Source organism: Molothrus aeneus, chromosome 2 (assembly GCF_037042795.1).
Source record: "Molothrus aeneus isolate 106 chromosome 2, BPBGC_Maene_1.0, whole genome shotgun sequence".
In the NCBI taxonomy this organism is placed as follows: domain Eukaryota; kingdom Metazoa; phylum Chordata; class Aves; order Passeriformes; family Icteridae; genus Molothrus; species Molothrus aeneus.
Window position 1 is genome coordinate 97,873,302 of NC_089647.1, and position 19,966 is coordinate 97,893,267.

Consider the following 19,966-nt stretch of genomic DNA (forward strand, 5'->3'; position numbering starts at 1 on the left):
AAGGTAAACTCCTAAATATTGAAAGAGCAGAAGAAGTCAATATTGGATGACTGCTTTGCTCCACATGGCCACAGCATTACCCTGATAACTAGGATCAAAAAGTTAGATGGATTTGTGACAGGCCCTGCATTCAGTACGAGGAAAAAAAATCTTGCAACAGCAACTCAGTTTGTAAGAAAATAAATGGTTAACCAAGGAATGATCTTGCCTTCAGAAAAGTTACTAAGATGTTCAATATACTGCCTGTGTTTTCCATAACCAGTCCAGACTTTATTTCCTAAAAATCTTATGAGACTAGAACTGCTCAGTCAGAAAAGAAACAGAAACCTGAATTTTAGAAATTCAGAGAATCAAGGAAAGGAAGATTTAACCAACAAGTGGGAGGGATGGAGAGGACCTGACACAGCCATTCACCCTCCTTGTGGGCTCAGTCAGGTCTGTGGGAGACAAAGTAGTGTCCTCTACTTCTCCTACAATGAAAATTGCTTCAGACTGATCTCTCTTTTCTATAAGTCTGAGTGGAGCTTAATGCTCTTTAACACAACTATTAACATGTTACCAAGTCCTCAAACAGCATATTCAAAAAGGACATTTCAGATAGCAATTACGATTCTCTGGAGCAGCCTAAGATCACTGTTAATGTTCAGTTCTTGTCAGTCATCCTCCATACACCAACACTAACAGAGCTAAAAACAGCAACACAATTTTGGAGAAGGATATTCTCCAATGCAAACAGTTTATAAATTAAGGGAGGTTTTTAGATTGGGTATATATCACCAGGAGAACCAGTTAATTATGGCACAAAGTAAATTGCCCATGAAAACAATATAAAACCTTCCTCAGGTTTTATTTTATATAATTTCAGTAATTTTTCTTTCTATCAAACTGAGAAAATATTTTCTCAGCCTGTTAGAAAGAAAAACTACTGAAATTATTCTTTTCTCTGACTCTTTTAAAGTGTCATTGGACTGAGCTCTGGATAACACCCAGGAATCTAAAGCCTCCTCTTTAACTAAATGTATATCTTCTAGAATTGAGCTAGAATTAGCACAAAGCTTCATGTTTCAGAGAACCTACCTTTAAGTTACAAGCAATATATTACAAAATACTCTAGAATTACTCCTCACCTGCTAAAAGAAAAAAAATAAAAGCCTGTAGTAATAATAGCTGATAGTTGAAACGCACAGAACATACAGATTTTTATCTGCAGTATGATCAGTCCAAACTACAAATCCCAAGATCGTCTTCTAGTTACACCCCACCTTGTCTTCTAGTTACACCCCACCTTGCTGTAACTTCCCTAGGGGCATATCCACGTTACTTCTAAGACGCATGCAGAGCAGCATGTGGTGGAACAGAAGAAACATATGGTTTGTGGTTCTTGCCTATACCCTATTTGACAGTCGTGGGTTTAATAAAAGCTGGTTGGCTTAGGTTAAATTACTGGTGCAAAACCAACCAGACATAGCTGGGCATGTGCACATGTCCTCGTGGGCAGGGATCCCAGTGCATGGTGTGTGCGTGTGTGTGCTGGAAATGTCTGTGAAATGTCTGTGTGTGGTACGTGTGAACACTCTCTGTTCTCCCTGGTGCTTAAGGAGAGATCCAAGGTAACAGACAGCAGTCACTGAACCACAGGGAGAAACAAGGCTAGGCAAAGGAAAAGATAATGACGAAAAAAAGAAGGGAAATTGGAATACAGAATAAAGGGAGGAAATGAAAAACTGACGGTATGCATAGCAGAAGGATAAATCTGTGGCTAACGTACAGGACAAAGAGTCCTTGCCAAGCACCATGTGCAACCACAGTCACATCTTCCCTTATTATTTCAGTTAACACATCTGCCAAGCAAGGGGAATACTGAGCTAACACAGGTAGGAAAGGAAGATTGCAGAAAGTCCTGTGAGTAATGCTGCTGACTTGCTGTTAGCACAAAATGAACTGAAGGTGTCCCAACCTTTTTGGTTCAAAAGCCAAATAAAGCCTATTATTTTGAAGAGGTCAGAGCTACAATGAACACCTGCTAACAAGACTTCTGCCTTGTTTTGATCTGCACCCCAAAATCACCTGGGAGGGGCTAGCCATGGGGAGGCAGGGGCATCACTGCTGCCTGGGAGGGACCTTGGGTGACAGGGGCCAGTGGGGACAAATGAAAGCAGTCCCCAGCCTGTCCATCGTCAATGGGACCAACAGATATTCCTAGCTGCTCACACTCAGCTTCTCCTTTCCTTCTTCTGCCATCAACAACTCAGGGGGGTGGAACTCAAAGCAATCACCTGCAAAAATCTCCCTTTGGGTCCTTGGCTACTTCCATAGAGATGCAAGAGTTTGAGGAGGCCAAACCCCCTTCTCCCTCTGTTCCACCCAGTACAGCAGAGGAGCAGCTGAGCTGGGCAGGGCACAGGCTGCTGGGCCCCCAGCTCACACTGCCTGCAGCTGCAAGCCCAGCAGCAGCCACACCACAAGTGCCAACACCCTGCTTTGTGTTTTCCCAGGAAGGACTCCCCCAGTGCAGTTTGGGAATCCCATTTTGTACACAATGAAGTTTTTTCTCCAAAACAAAGACATCCAAAGGTGCCAAAAGTGACAACCACCCAGCTCTAAGTAAAGGAAGCCCCAGATAACCCAATAACATTTGCTCTCTTCCACTGGAATCCCAAAAATAGCTAGTTGATCCAGAAACTACTCCAGGCCTCTTCAGAGCAGCTGTGGATCTGAAAGCTGTCTTTTACTTTTCCACAGTATCTCTGCTGACCTAGCCAGCAACCCGGTCTCCTAATTTGGTAGCAATCCTCTGGCTTCTCCTGCTGTGGGCTGTGTGTTTGCTTGCAGACCAAGGAAACTGCTGCCAGGCAAGGATCTGTTTCAGCACAGCAAAGGGCAGTGGAGGTGAATTTCTAGGATGATGAAACCTGCACCCCAGACATCTTGGGCCTACATGCAGTCAAAGAGTGAGGAAGCACGAGAAAAGAATGAGTGCTTCAGTATGGCCCAGGCCATAAACAAAACCCCTAATAAAGAAATTGCAGCATTGATACCTAATTTTGCCTGTTAAAGAACAAAACATAGTTCTTTAACATTGTGGGGGCAGACACATCCTCCTCCATCTCTCCAGTTCACCCCTTGGTTCAGGGAAGCCCCTGTCTCTCAGGCACACATGCTCCTCAGCAAGTTATGGGGCTTACCTCTCAGCCAGACTAAAAAAAGGCTGCTATGGAAAACATCCTGCATTTTCAGCCAGATTGTTAGAGCACTGAATAGGGTAGAGAAAGACCTTGAACCTGGCTCCTCATACCCAGATGATGGGGTGAGAGAGGTCCATCTCTAATAATTCATAGGGTTTTTCTTGCTCTCATATCTGTATTTGCCAGTAGGAATCCTGCCCTAGATCCAAAAAAAATACACAATATAGAAAGTTTCTGCTTGTATAATTAGAAATTTCTTATATAAAGCATATTTTAAAAAATTTTCAGCCATCTCTACAAAATTTTCTCATTTTGTACTCACAGTCCCAGCCTGTGCTCTGTAAATGTGCAATAGCTTCAGGGTGAGAGTAAATTTTAGTGTGTTTCTCCTGTAAAAACCACATACAAACACAAAGGCAGAAGGGAGTTCTCCCTATATTTCAACTGCAAGGACCCTCTATGCAAGTACTGAGAAGTAACTGCAGAGAGTCCTGTTTCCCTCATGAGATGGAAACACACAAATTCCAAATAATTCAAGGTGAGCCAAAGAGAAAAATTGCCCAGGCAGGATAAAAAATTCCAGCTGCACGCTGACCGCAATAGAAATCAAGACAACTGTTCAAAGAGCTGTGCCAGGCATCCAGATGCTGCTGCTGGCATCAGATCTTCCACAGCCTGATAGCAGCTGGTTCCAGGGATGGCAGCCAAGGCCTGCACATAAATTAGAGAAAAGGAGAGAGAGGGAGAACTGACAGCTCATCACCTGATCAGCACCATTCCTGCTATATGGGCATATGCATGTTAGTTACTAATCATTTTTATATTAAAAATCCAAGATTGATACCAGGGCCTATGACCTTGGAATGAATAGGACTGACATCTGCAAAAACCTCACTGCTCATGTAGGCAGGCCACTGAGAAAATTCTTTAGGATACCTGGATGAGAAAGAAAAACTGCTTGAGAGCATGGAGCCAGAGCCTTCCCTCTAGTCTCACAATTTCTGCAGAAGGCTCTGTTTTAAAATGTTCACTTTGTTGATTACTGGAGCAATTGGGGGTTTTCAAATCTTCTATGCATCTGTACCTATCCCCCTTCCTCTCAAACTGCTGCCTACCTTCTGCTGCTGAAAACCTCCTTCAGCCTCATGGCACATAGTTTGGGCACTGCACCAAGGAACTGCCTCAAACTGAAAGGCTGTTATGTGTCAAGACATTGAAGGCAACTTGAAATACCCCTATAATTAACTGTCCCCAGGTTGTGCTTCCCAGGCAGTTTCATGTAACTTGTGGCTCAGAAAACACATACTGTCTATACTTCTTCCACTCCCAGCAAGTTGAGACTGATAAAACAAGTCACCAAAGTGCAGGAGCTTAAGTTTCCCCTCCACTCTGCTCTGCCTCTCTATTTTTCTCTGGTGAGATCCCACCTGGATTCTGTGTCCAGCTCTGGGGGCCCCAGCACAAGACTGACATGGTCCTGTTGGAGTGGGTCCAAGGCTGGAGCCCCTCTCCTATGAAGACAGGCTAAGAGATCTGGGTTTGCTCAGGCTGGAGAAGAGAAGGTTTCAGGGAGACCTCACAGCACCTTCCAGTACCTGAAGGGGGCTACAAGACAGCTGGGGAGGGACTCTCCCCATGGGCATGTAGCAACATGTAGTAACATGTAGTAACAGTTTTAAAAAAGAAAGAGGGAAAGTTGAAACTAGGCATGGAGGAATCATTTTTTATGATGAGTGTGATGAGACACTGAAACAGGTTGCACTGCTGTAGATGCTGCAGTCCTGGCAGTGTTCAAGGCCAGGTTGGATGAGGCTTTTAGAAAATTAGTCTAGTGAAAGGTGTCCCTGCCCATGACAGGAGTCTCATGTCCATGGGATCTTTAAGAGACCTTTAACCCAAACCATTCTTTGGTCCTGTGATTCCAAGTAACATGTGGAATTCGCAAATAGAAGTAGTGACTGACACTAACTCAAAGGATCAGAGTTAGGTGTCTGCTTCTGGGCACATTTCAAGTAGCCAGAGTTCAGTCACTGTTGTGACGTGGTAGAAAAAAACTGTTGTGGTTTACATACAGATGGTGACAATTAACTAGGACACTATATTCAAGTTACATAGGACAGAATGAATTAAGTTGGAGCATCACCAGGAGGAAAAAATTATCCTCTGACATGAAAAGGTTACAGAGGGAAAACTTCCAGGATGGACAGAGTTGGAGTGCAGCTCAGCCAGAGAATCCCGTTCCCAGGCCTTTGCTAACAGCAGCAGTAAATCTAATTCTCATGAGAGAGATAAGCTTGTGCTTAATGAGGGATGTGGACTGTATTAGCTACAGGATGCATGTTCCTCTCTCTTACATGGAGAAAGAGACACAACAAATATATTGTTCCTGGTAATGTCCCTAGTTATCAAATGACCCAAAAAGAAAAACTGACCCAAACGACCCAAAAAAATTTTGGCCATTTTGATTTTTCAGTAACTCTCAGTAATATTTCTATTAGTGTCTCCATTACAATTCAGGTCCTGAGATCCTTCACCCAAGCAGAACAGCCCACAGGTGTAGCCTGGCCCAGTGTCAGGTCCCCAGTCCCTGGAGCCACCCAGGGAGGAGAACAGGGGCACAGAGAGCTCAGCCATGCAGCACACTCCTGGCCACGCCATCTCCAACTCCACAGGGGCTGCTGTGCAGAGAGGAGGACCTGGCCCCACATACCTGTTTGGGGGGGCTATTTTGGAACAGGTAAGAGTCAATGACCTTTTGCACATAGAAAACATTAGGTGTGCTTCCAAAGTCCATCTTCTGGGTGAGTTTCACCTAAAACAACTTCAGCTTCAGTAGCCCTGAAGCTACTCCCAGGTACGCCAAAATACAGGAGGCAGGGATGCATCAGGCAACTGCTTCAAAAATTGTTTCTGGTTGTTCTTTGTTCCTTCTTTATAACTTCTAACCTTTTTTTTTCTTTTTTGACAGCTACTGAACTGTGTCTACAAAAATTAGCTGTTATGAACCTAAGACCTTATTCCTAAGGCCCATCAAATTGCTTAGACCCACTATCAGCAGTTAAAAATTAGATATAAGAAACCTGAACCACACCCAGCTTTTTGTACATTCTTTTAAGGATCAGATCACAGTTATGATCAAATATATCCCATCCCCAAAATCACAATTAATTCCTCCACCAGATTTTCTCTCAACATTCCTGATCGTCAGTGAGCTTCAAATGAACTACTTATTTTGACTAAGTATCTCAGAGGAAGATGTTATTTTCTTCCACTTTGCAGAATAAAAATGTTATGGTTGGAGGCACTGGGCAAGACAGCGCGGTGAAAAGCAGGAAGAGAAATTGCACTCTTACAAACAAGGTCATCACATGAATAAGTCTGGCTGCTGGCATCTCTGCAGGACTGAAATGAAGTCCCCTACACCACCAGAGAAGTTTCCCAAGCTCCAATTGCACCAAGCTAAATAATCCAGTCTTGGAAAAAGAGGCTCCTCAAGTCAGAGGCAACATGTGTGTTTCATCACAGCTCCAAGGGGTCCCTGGAGCAAAGGGCCAAGGTATGCCAGTGATCCCAGTTGCACAACATGGAAGAGGCCCTGCTAGAGATGACAAAAATCATGTCTTACCAAACTTTGTGGGTCTTGCCTGCGTGCTTCAAGTGCATTTGTTTTCTTTCTTGAGCGAACCTGATCCTTATAAAAGTCATTATAAATCAACCCCGGCCTAGAATGTTGTTCAGCTAAAAATACAAGCACTCTTTGGTTCCTCTTATGCCTGCTCAGCAAAATAGCACACTGCTGCTGGAGATGCAGTGACAGTGTGCCTAACTGGGCTGCACCAGGGGTGCTAGGACAAAGGTTGGGAATGAGCAAACAGGTGAGAGAAGCGACAGAAATTCCTGACTTTGGGGTCATCCTAGTTGGAACATCTCCTGCTTCAGGCCCATGGGCTCTGGAAGTGGTGACCTCACAACAGACAAACTGTACTGGAGATGGAGATGTGGTCCTCAAGGGAGTCAGCCAGTAATCCCATCAAGTCAAGCATCTCCTGGAGCCCTGAATTCCTTTGGTAAGAATTCACCACACCTAAACTGCTCTAGAAACCATCAGCTTCTTCAATCAATAGGATTGTTCTAATAAATTTACATTTATATTTTGAATTCATTCTAGTCTTTAACAAGAATTTAAAGTTCTTGAAAGTATTCCTCTCCATATATACAGTAATTTATGTGGGTTATACATGATAGAGAAGTTTCTTAGAATAGTTTCCCATTCATTTATCATGTCCTGAATAACTCATTTGCTGGCCCTTGCCCAAAAATAACAGAACTATTCCCATGTTAGTGCTGATAAAGCTTTCCTCCAAATCATCCTGAATTTTCTTTCCTATTTGATATTATATACACAAGAAAAAAACCATGGACAGATACATTAAAATGTACTAAAATAAAGAATTACAACAAAACAGAAAATAGGTTTACTGCAACTTTATATACTGAAAACAAAATGTGGTCACATCAAGACAAAGTCCAGAGCAAGAAGTCAGTTAACTCAGCATGAAATTAAACAAATATGCAAGGAAGAAGGTCTACAAGAAGGTCCAGATTTCATCCAAGGATGCAAGTTCAAAGGGGAGGCAAGGTGACAGCTCAGGGACCATAAACCTTCTTGCATGCATGGAGAGTAGGAACTGGTTGTCAACAGAGGTAATAAAAAGCAGCTTGCAATATGCTACAGAACAAACTGGCTATTGGTGGGAGATTGCTGAAGCAAGTGTTCAGGGACTGCAAGAGATTGGTATCTCTATCTCTAATCTGCAGACTCCAGGATTTTGATTTTCATTTTGCTGTCTCACCTTTGGTTGGGATCTAAAAGGAGATAGAGAAAAATGGGAAAACATCAATAAATCCACTCAATTTCCCTGTCCAGGAAGAACATCCTGGAAGATTAACTGCAGCCCACTTTCAATACGAGAAATCAAAGGATTGTGCAGAAATGGCTGAGAGGAGTAACTGAAATAATCCAATAATTGGATTCAAACATTGGACCCAGATCTCAAATCTAATGCCCAGCCCAAAAAAAGTGAAGAAAATAAAAAAGAGCAAAGCAAGGGCAATAAGGACAACCAATGTCATATATTGCCAGAATATTCCAGGCATAGGCCTATTATTTATGAATATACATGGTTTTGACTAAATGCCCAACTACCATGTAAAAATGATGATGAGAACTCTAATGCAACTTGGTTCACTATAGCATAAATGCCAAACAAAGGTACAATATTCCAAATATACTCTTTCCATTATTTTGTTAGGTATTTATTTTAAAATGGAGTCAGCCAAAACAAACAGCTGCCAAGAATCTCTGCCAGTATATGAGCAATCTGCTTCTAATATTTACCATGTTGTGGGCTTGCCTTTAGAGAAAAGGAAAAAAAGAAACAAGTCCAGTGTTTGGATACAAGAAGTCACATGCAAAATGCTACGTGTCACCTCTTGCTGCATCATCCCCTATGCTGTACAGGTAAATTCCTCTTCCATTAGAAACATCTGCATCCCTTTTAGAGGATGAGAGACCAGCCCAATGTTTCCATCAGACAGCAATGGCACTCATCCCAGGACAAGCAGGTGATTTTTTTCAGTCTGCAGCATTTCATGATGGCACTGTTCCCTACCACTGCTTATCTTCCAGCTGCAAGTGATAGCGTTTCAAATTTTGAACCAAATAAATCAGAATTAAGATATTACCTGATCCTCTATATTTTTAGAACTAGGTCAATAGTTATTTTTTTCCTGGAGCCAAAGAAGTTTGAGCAAGACAAACTGTGTCAATTAGTACAAAATGAATTCATTAGTTTTGCATGTGTATTGGCTTAGACGTCTAGTCCAGCTTCACCATTTCTGTACTGAAATGAAATACATTATAATGAAGCAGACAACCTTATTAGATTTTGACCTTCATTACTAACTCTGTCTAGTTAATCTGCTGTATCAGAAATGTAAGTCACAGGTGTGCTCAAAGGTGTGCATATTGTGCATATAAGCATTTATGCATTTCTAACCCATAAAATCAGATTTCTGCTTTTAATGTTAATTGTGTCAGAAAAATAAACCACAATGGGACTGTGCATTTGACTAATAAAGCCCGACTTTATTACAAAAAGCATGCAGTGCCCTTTCCCCTTCTACACAGTACAATCAATGCAAGGAGAGTTTCTTTAACAGTTCCCAAACCTATCCTGTCAACACTTAGCCTGAAAAACCTGTTCGTCACAGTATTTTCTCCACTATGGTGGAGATTTTGTTCTGATTGTGTCCTGCTTTCCTAATGATTTTCCTTTAACCACTAATGTTTCTAACCATCTTCCCATCCCAGGAACAGTTACCAGATGACAGGGAGTACCTATTCTGCCTTAAAGTTATGCCAGCCAGGATAGAATTTTGGGGACCAGGAGGCTCTCAGGCTTTTGGCTCTTTTTATAATGCCCTTCTTAGCTTCACTATGAGTAAGTTATATCAAACATTTAGTTAGGTCATCCAGTCCACAATAACACGTCTTCTATTCAACACAAAAAGGCTAAGGGGAAAAAAGGGATCAAATTTTCAAACAGGTTATTTACCTGACATCTGGAGCCAGTGTATCTAACAAATATTAGTGGAACTGTTCATTTGCATTTAATTTTGTACTTATGAAAAAAATATCACAAGCTGATTTATTTCAACTACAAGATGCTGGGATAGATATGGGAACAGCTGGCCTCAACAGAGGTCAACCTGAATCATCATGTTCCATTCTTGCCTTAAACTCTAATACATTATTTTGGATACAGCAGAAATTAATCTGAAGAGCACACAGGGAAATTTTCTTTATGTATCTGCATTTGAAAAAAAGAAAAACACTAAAGCAGAAATATATACTGTTGTCTATTGCAAAACACACATTTCAGTCTTCCAAACTCTCAGTGCAGAAAGGTCTCAGATAGGATGGGAACTGGCATAACTCTTCTAATTTGTAAAGCAGGTTATTTAACATTTAAAGATTTGATGTCTCCTCTGTGATTTTTCTGTCATGTTCACACACATTATTGCCCTCTGTAAAAAGAACTTTATTTATTTTTAAAATATAAACCCTGTATGATGAACAAAAATAACAGTGTCTCAGCTGAATTTCCTGCTATCCCAATTCCAACGCCTAAAGATGTGGAGGAGCAAATCAGTAACAACTGAATTTGTGCTCAGACTTCACAAACATGAGAAGAGGGTGACAATGGAGGCTGTATTTCATCAACTTAACTGCTCTCATCTAACATAAATACTAAAAATTTTTCCTGGCATTCATCATGAAATAATCACTATAGGTTTTCTCCATCATGTATTCAATTAACCAAAAAAATCTCAAGTTCATTTGAATTCACCTTGCATTACAGAAAGTCAAAAGTTTTTTTATTTGGTGTAGTTACAGAGTTTGTAGTCCAGTGAGGACATCTCTGGCACTGGGATAATCCTCTACATGCAACTTTCCTCTTCCTGATTTGTGAATGATATTCTGGGAGGCAGCCTAGTAGGGACCTGGACCTCTTTTGCTTTGTTGTATGTACTGAAATGGCAGTAAAGAATAACCATTCAAGAGTTTTTAGAAAATAAGAACAAAGACTGAACACTGTGAAACTGTGGGCAAACTACAAAAATTTCAGTTCACAATCAATAAATAAACTCCCTGTTTTAAATCAGCTGGTTCGGCAGCACAAACTTAACTTGATAACAAAGGTCAGCAGATGGGTCAACTACTGGGAACAGATGCATCAGGAATAAGGTAAGGAAATGCTACTGTCCTTTTTGGAGCTCATTTATACAAATCCACCATCAGACACATATAAAGCACAATTAAGGAGGAAAATAAACCTGCAAGTATCACATTTCTAGAATTTTTAAATTCAATTAATTACTATAAACTTGAACTGCACGACTATTTGCGCAAAGCACTATAAAAGAGCCTAAGGTGTCTTCAACTCCAAATGAAACTACTGAACCTCAGGAAGAAAAGAGGAGAAAGAAAAAAGAGAGAAACACTTCTGGCATAATATTCTGTTCAGAAGCTGGCAAAGTTCAAAACCTTAGTGGACTATGGTAAGCACCCTGTATTAACTTGGCATATTTGGGGCTCCATGAGAAGACTGCTTAAGTTAGAAGTTCAGACAGAGAACTTCACAAAATACCTTCTGTGGACATCCAGCCTGGGGTGTGGGAGGTGTCTTTTAAAGCTGGTAATGTGCTCCACAGGCCATTGATTTTCACAATTATTTTGGAGTAAGTATGTGTCAGTAACAGACAGAAAGCTTCTTCCAACTATTATGAACAGCAATTAAACAGCAAAGCAGCAGAGATCCAAGAACCATTTTCTTAATTCCTTTATTGACTATGTGATAGGAGAGCCACAAAAAACCAGTCATGCTGGGCTGTGAGACAAATGGCATCTTCATATCAACTGTAAACATCTGGGTTTATTTAGTACCCAGAAATGTGATGAATCCCCAATAGATATATCAATTGCTGCAGGAATTTAGATGAATCCCTGCATGAATGTCCTTCAGCAGTGTCACTCTTTATCCTTTCTTTGCTGGCTGTTGAGGTTGCAAATACTTGGAGCAGGGAGGGAAAATAAATCCCAATGTCTTCTGATCTGGAAGGATATGAAACAGAGCACTAAACAAGCTCAGAGAGTTGCCACCTCCTTTGCCTCACAAGGGCTCAGAAAACATTAGCCTATAGCATCTGACAGCACAATCAGAACTTTTTATATATATATATATATATATATATATATATATATATATATGTATATATCAGGAGAATGAAAATATTTACATTACAGTTTTCATACTGAATTTCCTTGACTGAAGTATTACATTAGTTAGAAACCAAGACCATTTACACACACACAAAATCCAACTGTTTTATTTGGAAAGCCATTTCTAAAACAGTTAGTGTGAGCACAGTTGTACAGAGAACATTCTTCACCTCTCCTGAAGTTTAGTTTTAAAAAATTATCATAGTAAAAGCTGTTGGGGCTTTTTTAGAGAAACAACTGGTGTAGCCTTTAAAATGGCTTATTTTATTAATATAACATTTGTGTGCATGGTGACATTTGTTAACTGTCTTGGTGCTGCTTTGTTATGACCCCATCCTTTGTAACACTATGAGATTCTTATCATCCAGGCTAAAGCTACTGAAGCAAAAAGGTGAGGTAGTACTTCATGAGCAGTTACTTTCTGTAGAGCCCTGAAAACTGGAAATTTAATATCGGGTTATATTTCACAGAAAGAGTTGACCAAATGCAAATAATGTAGAACGTAAAACAAGCCACATCAGGACTATTTACAAGGCTAAGCTGAATATTTGAGGCAGAACTTTTACAGGAACATGGAAGATGAACATTTGTTTAATTTTGACTACTTATGGCACACTACAATACAATAATGATTTCCAAAAATGCTCTGGAGGTGTTAGTGCCTTTAAGACACCTGTTAAGAGTTTAAACAGCCTATACAAAACAGCAGTACTTGCACAATGCACACACTGCCATTATGGCCAAAAGGCTTTAACAGAATAGTCCAAAATCATGTCACTGCTCATGACTTGCAAAACCACCAAAGAATGATGTTGTTTATCTTCAGTGAATGTCAACAAAAGCCTTTCACAAAGCTCAGCTGTCAAGTGTTTTCTGTAAGTCATTACCGTTCGGGGAAGGTTTGTATTAATCTCTGTAGTGAGATCCAGCCAGGAGAATTTCCAGCCTGCAGTGGGCAGCAGCAAGACAAAAGCCACACATAACCTCTGCAGCCCCAAGGGCTGGTCCCAGTTCTTGACACAGCCCTTATCTGACAGGGAATGCTGCAAAGCAGTGCAGAGATGACTGCTGGGTCTTGCAGGAGCCATGTGAGGTTGAGACACAACATCATCAGCCATTTTTTATTGACAATGCCCTGCCTCCCCATTGCCATAACAAAGATAATTCATTGGGCTGCCTTTTCTGTCCACACGCCTGCGAGGCTGAGCTGTTTCATTCATGACATCTAGCTTTCATGTGGAGTTACAAATGTAAATTCCAACTCTGAAATATTTACCCTTCTCTTTATCTCTTCAGTGTCTACTTCTTTAGTATTTCCTCTATTTTGCCCAATACAACAATGATGTAAAATGCCTCCTCTTGGGACACACTGTAACTATAAATGTTGGACAATTCCTCTAGGAAGAGCTGAGTGCTTGCTTTGTAGTAGTGTGAGGCTTATTTTTATGATCCTACTAATTCACAAGTTACCAGGCTGTACATCTGCCATTATTTTAATATACTGTATTTTGGCTCCTCTGCCCTTCAAGCTACCACATACTTTTCAACCTTATAGGAGAAAGAAACTCCACATTTTGAAGAAGGAAACATTTCTGTAGACAACAGTAAAGAGGATGTTTCAGCCAGCAAACTAAACAGAGAAACCAGTCATCTGATAAATATGTATTTTACCTTTAACTGCAAACCCTACAGTGTTTTTGTTAAACACATATGCATACTTGGCCAATGAACTTTGAAACAATAATTTCAGAAAATTAGTAAAACAGTCCTTACAAACCGATCATGTGACTGGTTTGAAAGAATCTTTTTTTAAGTGAATGATAAATAGTATTCCTCTTTCTGTATACTTGCCTTTCCAATGAACAGACTTTGTTTATACCTGATTGTAGCAAAACTAAATTAAAAAATTAAATTTAATAGTCACAATACACAGGAGAGTTTCAAGCTTTTTGTAGTTCAAATTTTATTCAAATAAATATTACAGAAAACTTCAAATGATAGAAGAGAGACTTACTACAGACCAAATTACTTCTCCACAACTACAGTGACTCGTACTTAATGTAGTTACTCCCAAATTCAGCAGCCTCCACCCTCCTTGTGGAGGGGTAAAAGCAAGACTTTAAAAAGATGTTACAGAAGGGCCATTAACACACTGCAACTTCTTGGGAGTTGGAAGAATGTTGTCTCCTGTGATGCTTTACAAAACCAAACACGGGGCAGGGATTTGTGATATTATGCTTCCTCAAGTCTTTTTAACCCTAAATTAGTCAACAAATCCTGTGCACCCCTTCCACAAAGGCCAGGGCTGTCCATCTGGAATGTCCTTAGAGAACTTTATACCAGCATAAAAAGTTGAAGCTGTGACACTTTTATGCAAGGATAAGCTGGCTGGAAATCATGCAGTCATGACCAGCTCCAAACAAAGCCTCCTGTCCCTCTTCCCATGAGGGTGATAACACTAAATCAGCTCTCAGAAAGCTGCTATCACACAAACCATTCCTCTTTTGGAGAGACAGACAGCCTCAAGAGCAAACACCAAAGACACCAAGTTGAGAAAGAACAGATCCACGAGCTGGGAGTTTTTCTTTAGCTCTATGCCAAATATGACATCATGCTTGAACTACAAACAAAAGCTAATAATAGTTTCTGATCTTAATTTACAAAACAGAGTTTTTACACATTTTTGGAGTCTTACCAGAGTTGAAAGATCCATAAAACCTAATCATTGGCCAGCAGAACATTCAAATTCCTCTCCAGCAACTAGAAACAATTTAACGCTCTGCATCTAGTGCAGCATCCCACAAACATTCAAAAGGTCGAAACTATTGATTACCAACTGCCAAAGCCCATTTATCAGTAGGGGGGGAAAATCAATATTTGGTATTAAAATAAGGTCAAGTTATTGCTTTTTCATTTCAATCCAGTGTTTCCTACAGTAAAAAATAAATAAATCCCTTCCAGATGCTCACAACACAGGACCTAGGGAACCTCCTTGAATTTTGAAAGAAAAACTGAACAGACCTGTCCCACCAAGGACACCAGAGATTTCAGCAGTTCAGCAGAGCATTATATAAGATAGCTCTCAAAGCTAATGGAAAAAAATTGTCGAGATGAAGTCAACCAAGTAAGCAGTGAAGCACTGACACAAATTTTGCTCTAACAGTGAGTCTTCTAGTGCAAAAGCATTGCTTCCAGCTGGCACCTACTGAGAGAGGCAGCAGCTGGAACAAACTGCTTGAATGATGTTATTTCCAAGCAGAAAGACAGTGCACATCAGCAGCTATCATGACTAAAGCAACCTTGGATATTATAATCACAGACTCAGACATTTAGGCTATAGAAGGTACTTGGCACATCAAAAGTGAGGACTACAGTTAATGTTGGTGCAGCAGATGGTATGCATCTCAAATATCTATCTGCAAGCACTCCCATCATTATGTAATTAAAACTGTTCTAATTTCAAGGCTGGTTCACTGTTTCAGGCTAAATGTTGATATTTGAAATGCAGTTTACTGGCTCACAACTCAGGACAATCTTACTAATCAATACACCTTCCTGGTGATGTTATCCCCATGATTCTGGTCCTCAGCTGTTTCATCCTACAGGACAGCCAACCAGTGCAATGAACTGAAAAGGTCCCCTTGGATCAACTAATTTCACTTCACTTAGGACAGAAGTCCTTTCTAATTTCACCTTAAATGCAAAAAGAATCATTATTATTTAATATCTGAAGGTCAGCCTATCTTCTGTCTTTCCCTTCAGTTTCAGTCACAAATTCAGCCTAAGGGCTTGTACTTTAATTTCAACCAAGTGTTGACTACTTCAAGTTCCAAAACCAGATCTGAAGCTCACTTCCTCTTCTTTAGGCATTCCCTCTTCAGTATTTCCATTCCATCAAAGACCATTTCCAGTGCAGCAAAACAAAACAAACTCAGTAAGAACCAGACTCTGGCAGGTCCTTGGAGATGTTAATCTTTTAGACAGGAAAAGATCACAGTGCCCAGGTGCTCTGTTCCTCTTTCCATGAGTTTACAGACCTGGGGTAGCTTCTCTGCAGAGTAGCAAGTACAACCAATATAGTGAAGAAAAAATCTATTACTGTTATTGCTCATGAAATAAAACCCTTAAGTCACATGCTGCATTGAGTATAAAAACACAATGAAAGCAGTTTAATGCCTACTTAAACCACTGCTATGAGGAAATGCTCATCAATCTAGGGTGGTGAGATGTGGGTGTGAGTGACTTTGACCCACCACAGGGACCAGGGCCAGTTACACAGGAAAGGGGCAGGAGCTTGTTCCCTCCTGAGCCAGCAATGGAGGGGATTACCCAAAGCAGCTCTCCCTGGAAACCAAAGCCAGATCCCCATAACTCATCATTTAATTAGAAGTACTTTGCAGAGCACACTACAAGAGCAAAATAGCCTCACAAATCTAAATTGCTGAAGCTGGAAAGAAAAATTTGAGTTGTGTACCCTTAGCAATATGTTTTTGTGATTTTAACTTTTTTTTATGACTTCATTCCATTCCTGTAAATCTGTATTTTGAATAAATATGCTTTTATCATTAAACCTCCTCAGTGATAAAGCTGACTCAGAGTAATATGACACACACCAAGACCTCCTTCTTTCCAGGGTACCGACTCATCTTTCCAGGGCAAACCAGTGCTCTCTTTGTTTCCCACTGAATAGCTCAAAGCCTTCCTGAAAGCCTCCCAGCAGTCTGCCACAGGGGCACAAGGTTTCAGCTATAGTTTCTCAAAAGCTATGTCTGTGCAGTCCCCCTCTCTCAGCAGTGTGAAGTCAGTGGGAGAAAATCTGAGAACTCGAATATCAAAAGAAATCATATTTACACTCAGCTTTCCAGGAAAAAAAAAAAAAAGAAATAAAAGAAGACAAACAGTGCTGTAACAAATATTCAACAGAGTCCTTAAGGAAATGAGCATAATTCATAACCTTTAGGTACCAGCACACCTCAGGGTTCCTGCCTACCCCACCAGTTTGTAAAAAAATAGGAGGAACATCTCAGTTGAGACATACAGCCTGAGCCTCAGCAGCTCCGAGCACAGAACCTCTTCATTAGGGTGGCTGATTAATTACCAAAGATATTCATCACCCCCAAGCTATCACAAGAGGGGGCCATCCCTGTGGGAAGTCTGTTCTGCCTGCACATGTTTGTAGAAGGCTGTGAATGCAGCAGTTTGGGCAGAGAGGTCCCCATTTTGGGGTACCAGCAACTGCACTGGCTTGCATGCCCAGGTGTCAGCAGCTGGGGACACTGGGAGGGATCCAGAGACAGCTACAGGCTAGACTGAGAGCATGTATCTACAAGCATACACTGTATATTTGTGTACAAGGATGTGCTATATAGATGTCTGTATCTGACTTTCACCCTCCACAGCTGGAGAGGACAAACCAACCAGGCCATCGAGGGCACTCCTATTTGTGTTACAGCTGTGTATCCTGTCTCTGCTGATCTGTGTGCCTGTAACTGTGTTTATACACACACACACATATATACAGTGTGCACATGTGCCTCTTGGGGATACAACCACACCTGGGGACACAGAGCCACAGCAGCCTCACCTCTCTTTGCCTGTTAGAGTCTGCACCCCCTCACTCTGCACATTCTTGAAATGCTACCAGCCCTTCAGAACGTATTTGGAAAATTAATAGTATACCTTAAAATGTAAAGTTGGAAAGCATCAAGCAGTTCTTCTGAAGACTGCATCACCAGATACCAACCTGAATCATAAAATGCTTTTTGCAGCTCTGCATGATATCCCTGGATCCATCTGAAAAAGCCTAATAACTACAGGAGGCTTCAAATGTCTTTACATAACAATTTGAAATACAAAAATACACTGGCTTACTTTATACTGCTAAAACACTTAAGGTTCTCTCTTTTAGTATCACAGAAAGCAAAGAATCACCCTTCTTTCAATGCTGGATTCTTGTAAAAACAGTTTCATCACCTTGATCATGTGTATCTGAATGTTGTTAAAGAGTCATATAGATAAAACAAGGAATTGGACTAATTCAATTTTCCTAAGAAATGTATACATATAGGTAACTAGAAAAAGTTCAAGAGGCCATCCTCATCAAGAAAATAAGGATATACTACAAATACATTTAGAAAAAAGAGTTTCCTGCTCTCTGACAATTCATTTCAGCTGTGGAGTACAATAAGGACATATTATAGCCAAGACAGCACAGGGGCAATTTATTCACTGGCTCAAGGTGATGGGAACAGTCTAGGAAAAATTAAAATGAGGAACCAGTCTCCAGTTCCTTGATTCTTAGAGTGGACTGCAGTTAGAAATCAGAGGTTTGCTATTAAGTACTAGGTACTGCTTTTCGTTGGGATATAAAAACAGAAACAAAGAACTGATTCTCCTCTTCTAGGTTCAGTTTGGAGAAGTAGTAAGCTCTGGCTCTCAGTGTTACTCAGGATGAGATAAGCTGTACCATGGGAGCTGCAATCAGTTGCGAACATGGAGAGTTTTGAGATTGTCCCAGTTTCTGGTGGGAATGGGGGTTCTTTGGTGTAGCTTCAGCTACTGGGAAAGGGTCTGACACAAAGTTCACTTAAGTCTCCCTCTGACTACAGATAGCTTTACATCAGGTACAGAGGACCACACAAGGTGACTATCATTTATAGAGCAGCAACATCAGGACCTGATGGGGTACAGCTGGTAAGAGCAGTCTCCATCACAAGGAAGACCCTGAAGGGATGCCTATGGGAAGAAAGGATATTTGGCTGTGGGCAGAAAAGCCAAACTGCACAGAAATGCTAAAAGAAGACACCAGAGCAGAGTTTTCACATTCCTGATGCTGAATTCTGCAACAGTCATTGTATGTAATACTAGCCACAAGTTTCTTCAGAGATCATGAATTAAAATGAAGAGATAGAGACTTATTTGGGACATCAAAAACATACTGGATTGTACAGAACAAAGCACTGTAACCAGGTATACGCATTTATTTCCCATTTAAGGCTGTAGACATTCGGGTACTCTTAAATTTTTAAGCTGTGTCTTAGACTTCATTTAAGCAAACATAGTCAGGAAAAGAACTGACTGTGCCTGAGTTCACATAACTTAAGATGTACAGCTGCAATCCAGGTTTATAACCTGTCATCTTGTGGTGTATCTGTGGCTGCTGCTACACAAAACCAAAGTGGCAAGAAAACATCTTATTCTTCCTGAGACTATGCTTAAGAAGGTTAGAAACTTTTTTCCTCAGACACAGACCCTTTAGAGGTAATCATATCTTCCCTAAAGATAAGGATTCTCAGAGTGGCTTTGTTAAAGCCACTTAAGTTAATGTGAGGATTATGCTTCACCTCCTGAGGATTTTGCCATCCACCTCAGAACAGCAGTGCAGGTACAGCGAGTCCCCCTCAGCAGAAGGAAGGCCTGAGATGGACACAAATTTCCCTTGGGGTGCTGGAAGTGCTTCCCCAGGGCAAGGAAGAGACTGCTATTGAGCTTAGTTTAGTTTGCACCCTGTTAATATTAATATTAACAAATTCTTACTTTACTTCAATTTGAGCCAAGGAAGGCTCTAGGAACAATTTAATTTGTGCTAAGAAACACATATTTAGCATAAAACAGTTACACTGTGCTTTGATAATATCTCAATTACAGAGCATAAAAACCTGTATGTTTCCTATTAAAATAACAGTGTGAGTTCACACTGAGGTTAGTTCCCAGCACCAATTTTCAGTAGTCTAGCTCAGGAGTTTAAAATCCAAAAAGTAAGCTTCTCACCATTTATGGCTCATGTTTTCTTGTTTACACTGCACTCTGCCTTTAGAGAGACAAGGCCAGTCAATTAGAGTTTCAGTTCTTCAACATCAGAGCTATGTTACAGTGCATGGGTTTCCAACACTAACAAAATTACTTGTATCCAAAATAAAACTATTACATGAAATTA

The 19,966-nt window shown here is 40.6% G+C and overlaps 1 protein-coding gene across 1 annotated transcript in view; it reads right to left on the reverse strand.

Moving 5' to 3' along the window:
• The window catches only part of ARHGAP6 (Rho GTPase activating protein 6), a 319,166-nt gene that overhangs the window by 270,356 nt on the left and 28,844 nt on the right, over positions 1-19,966 (reverse strand). The gene's annotated exons all lie outside the window — the stretch shown is intronic.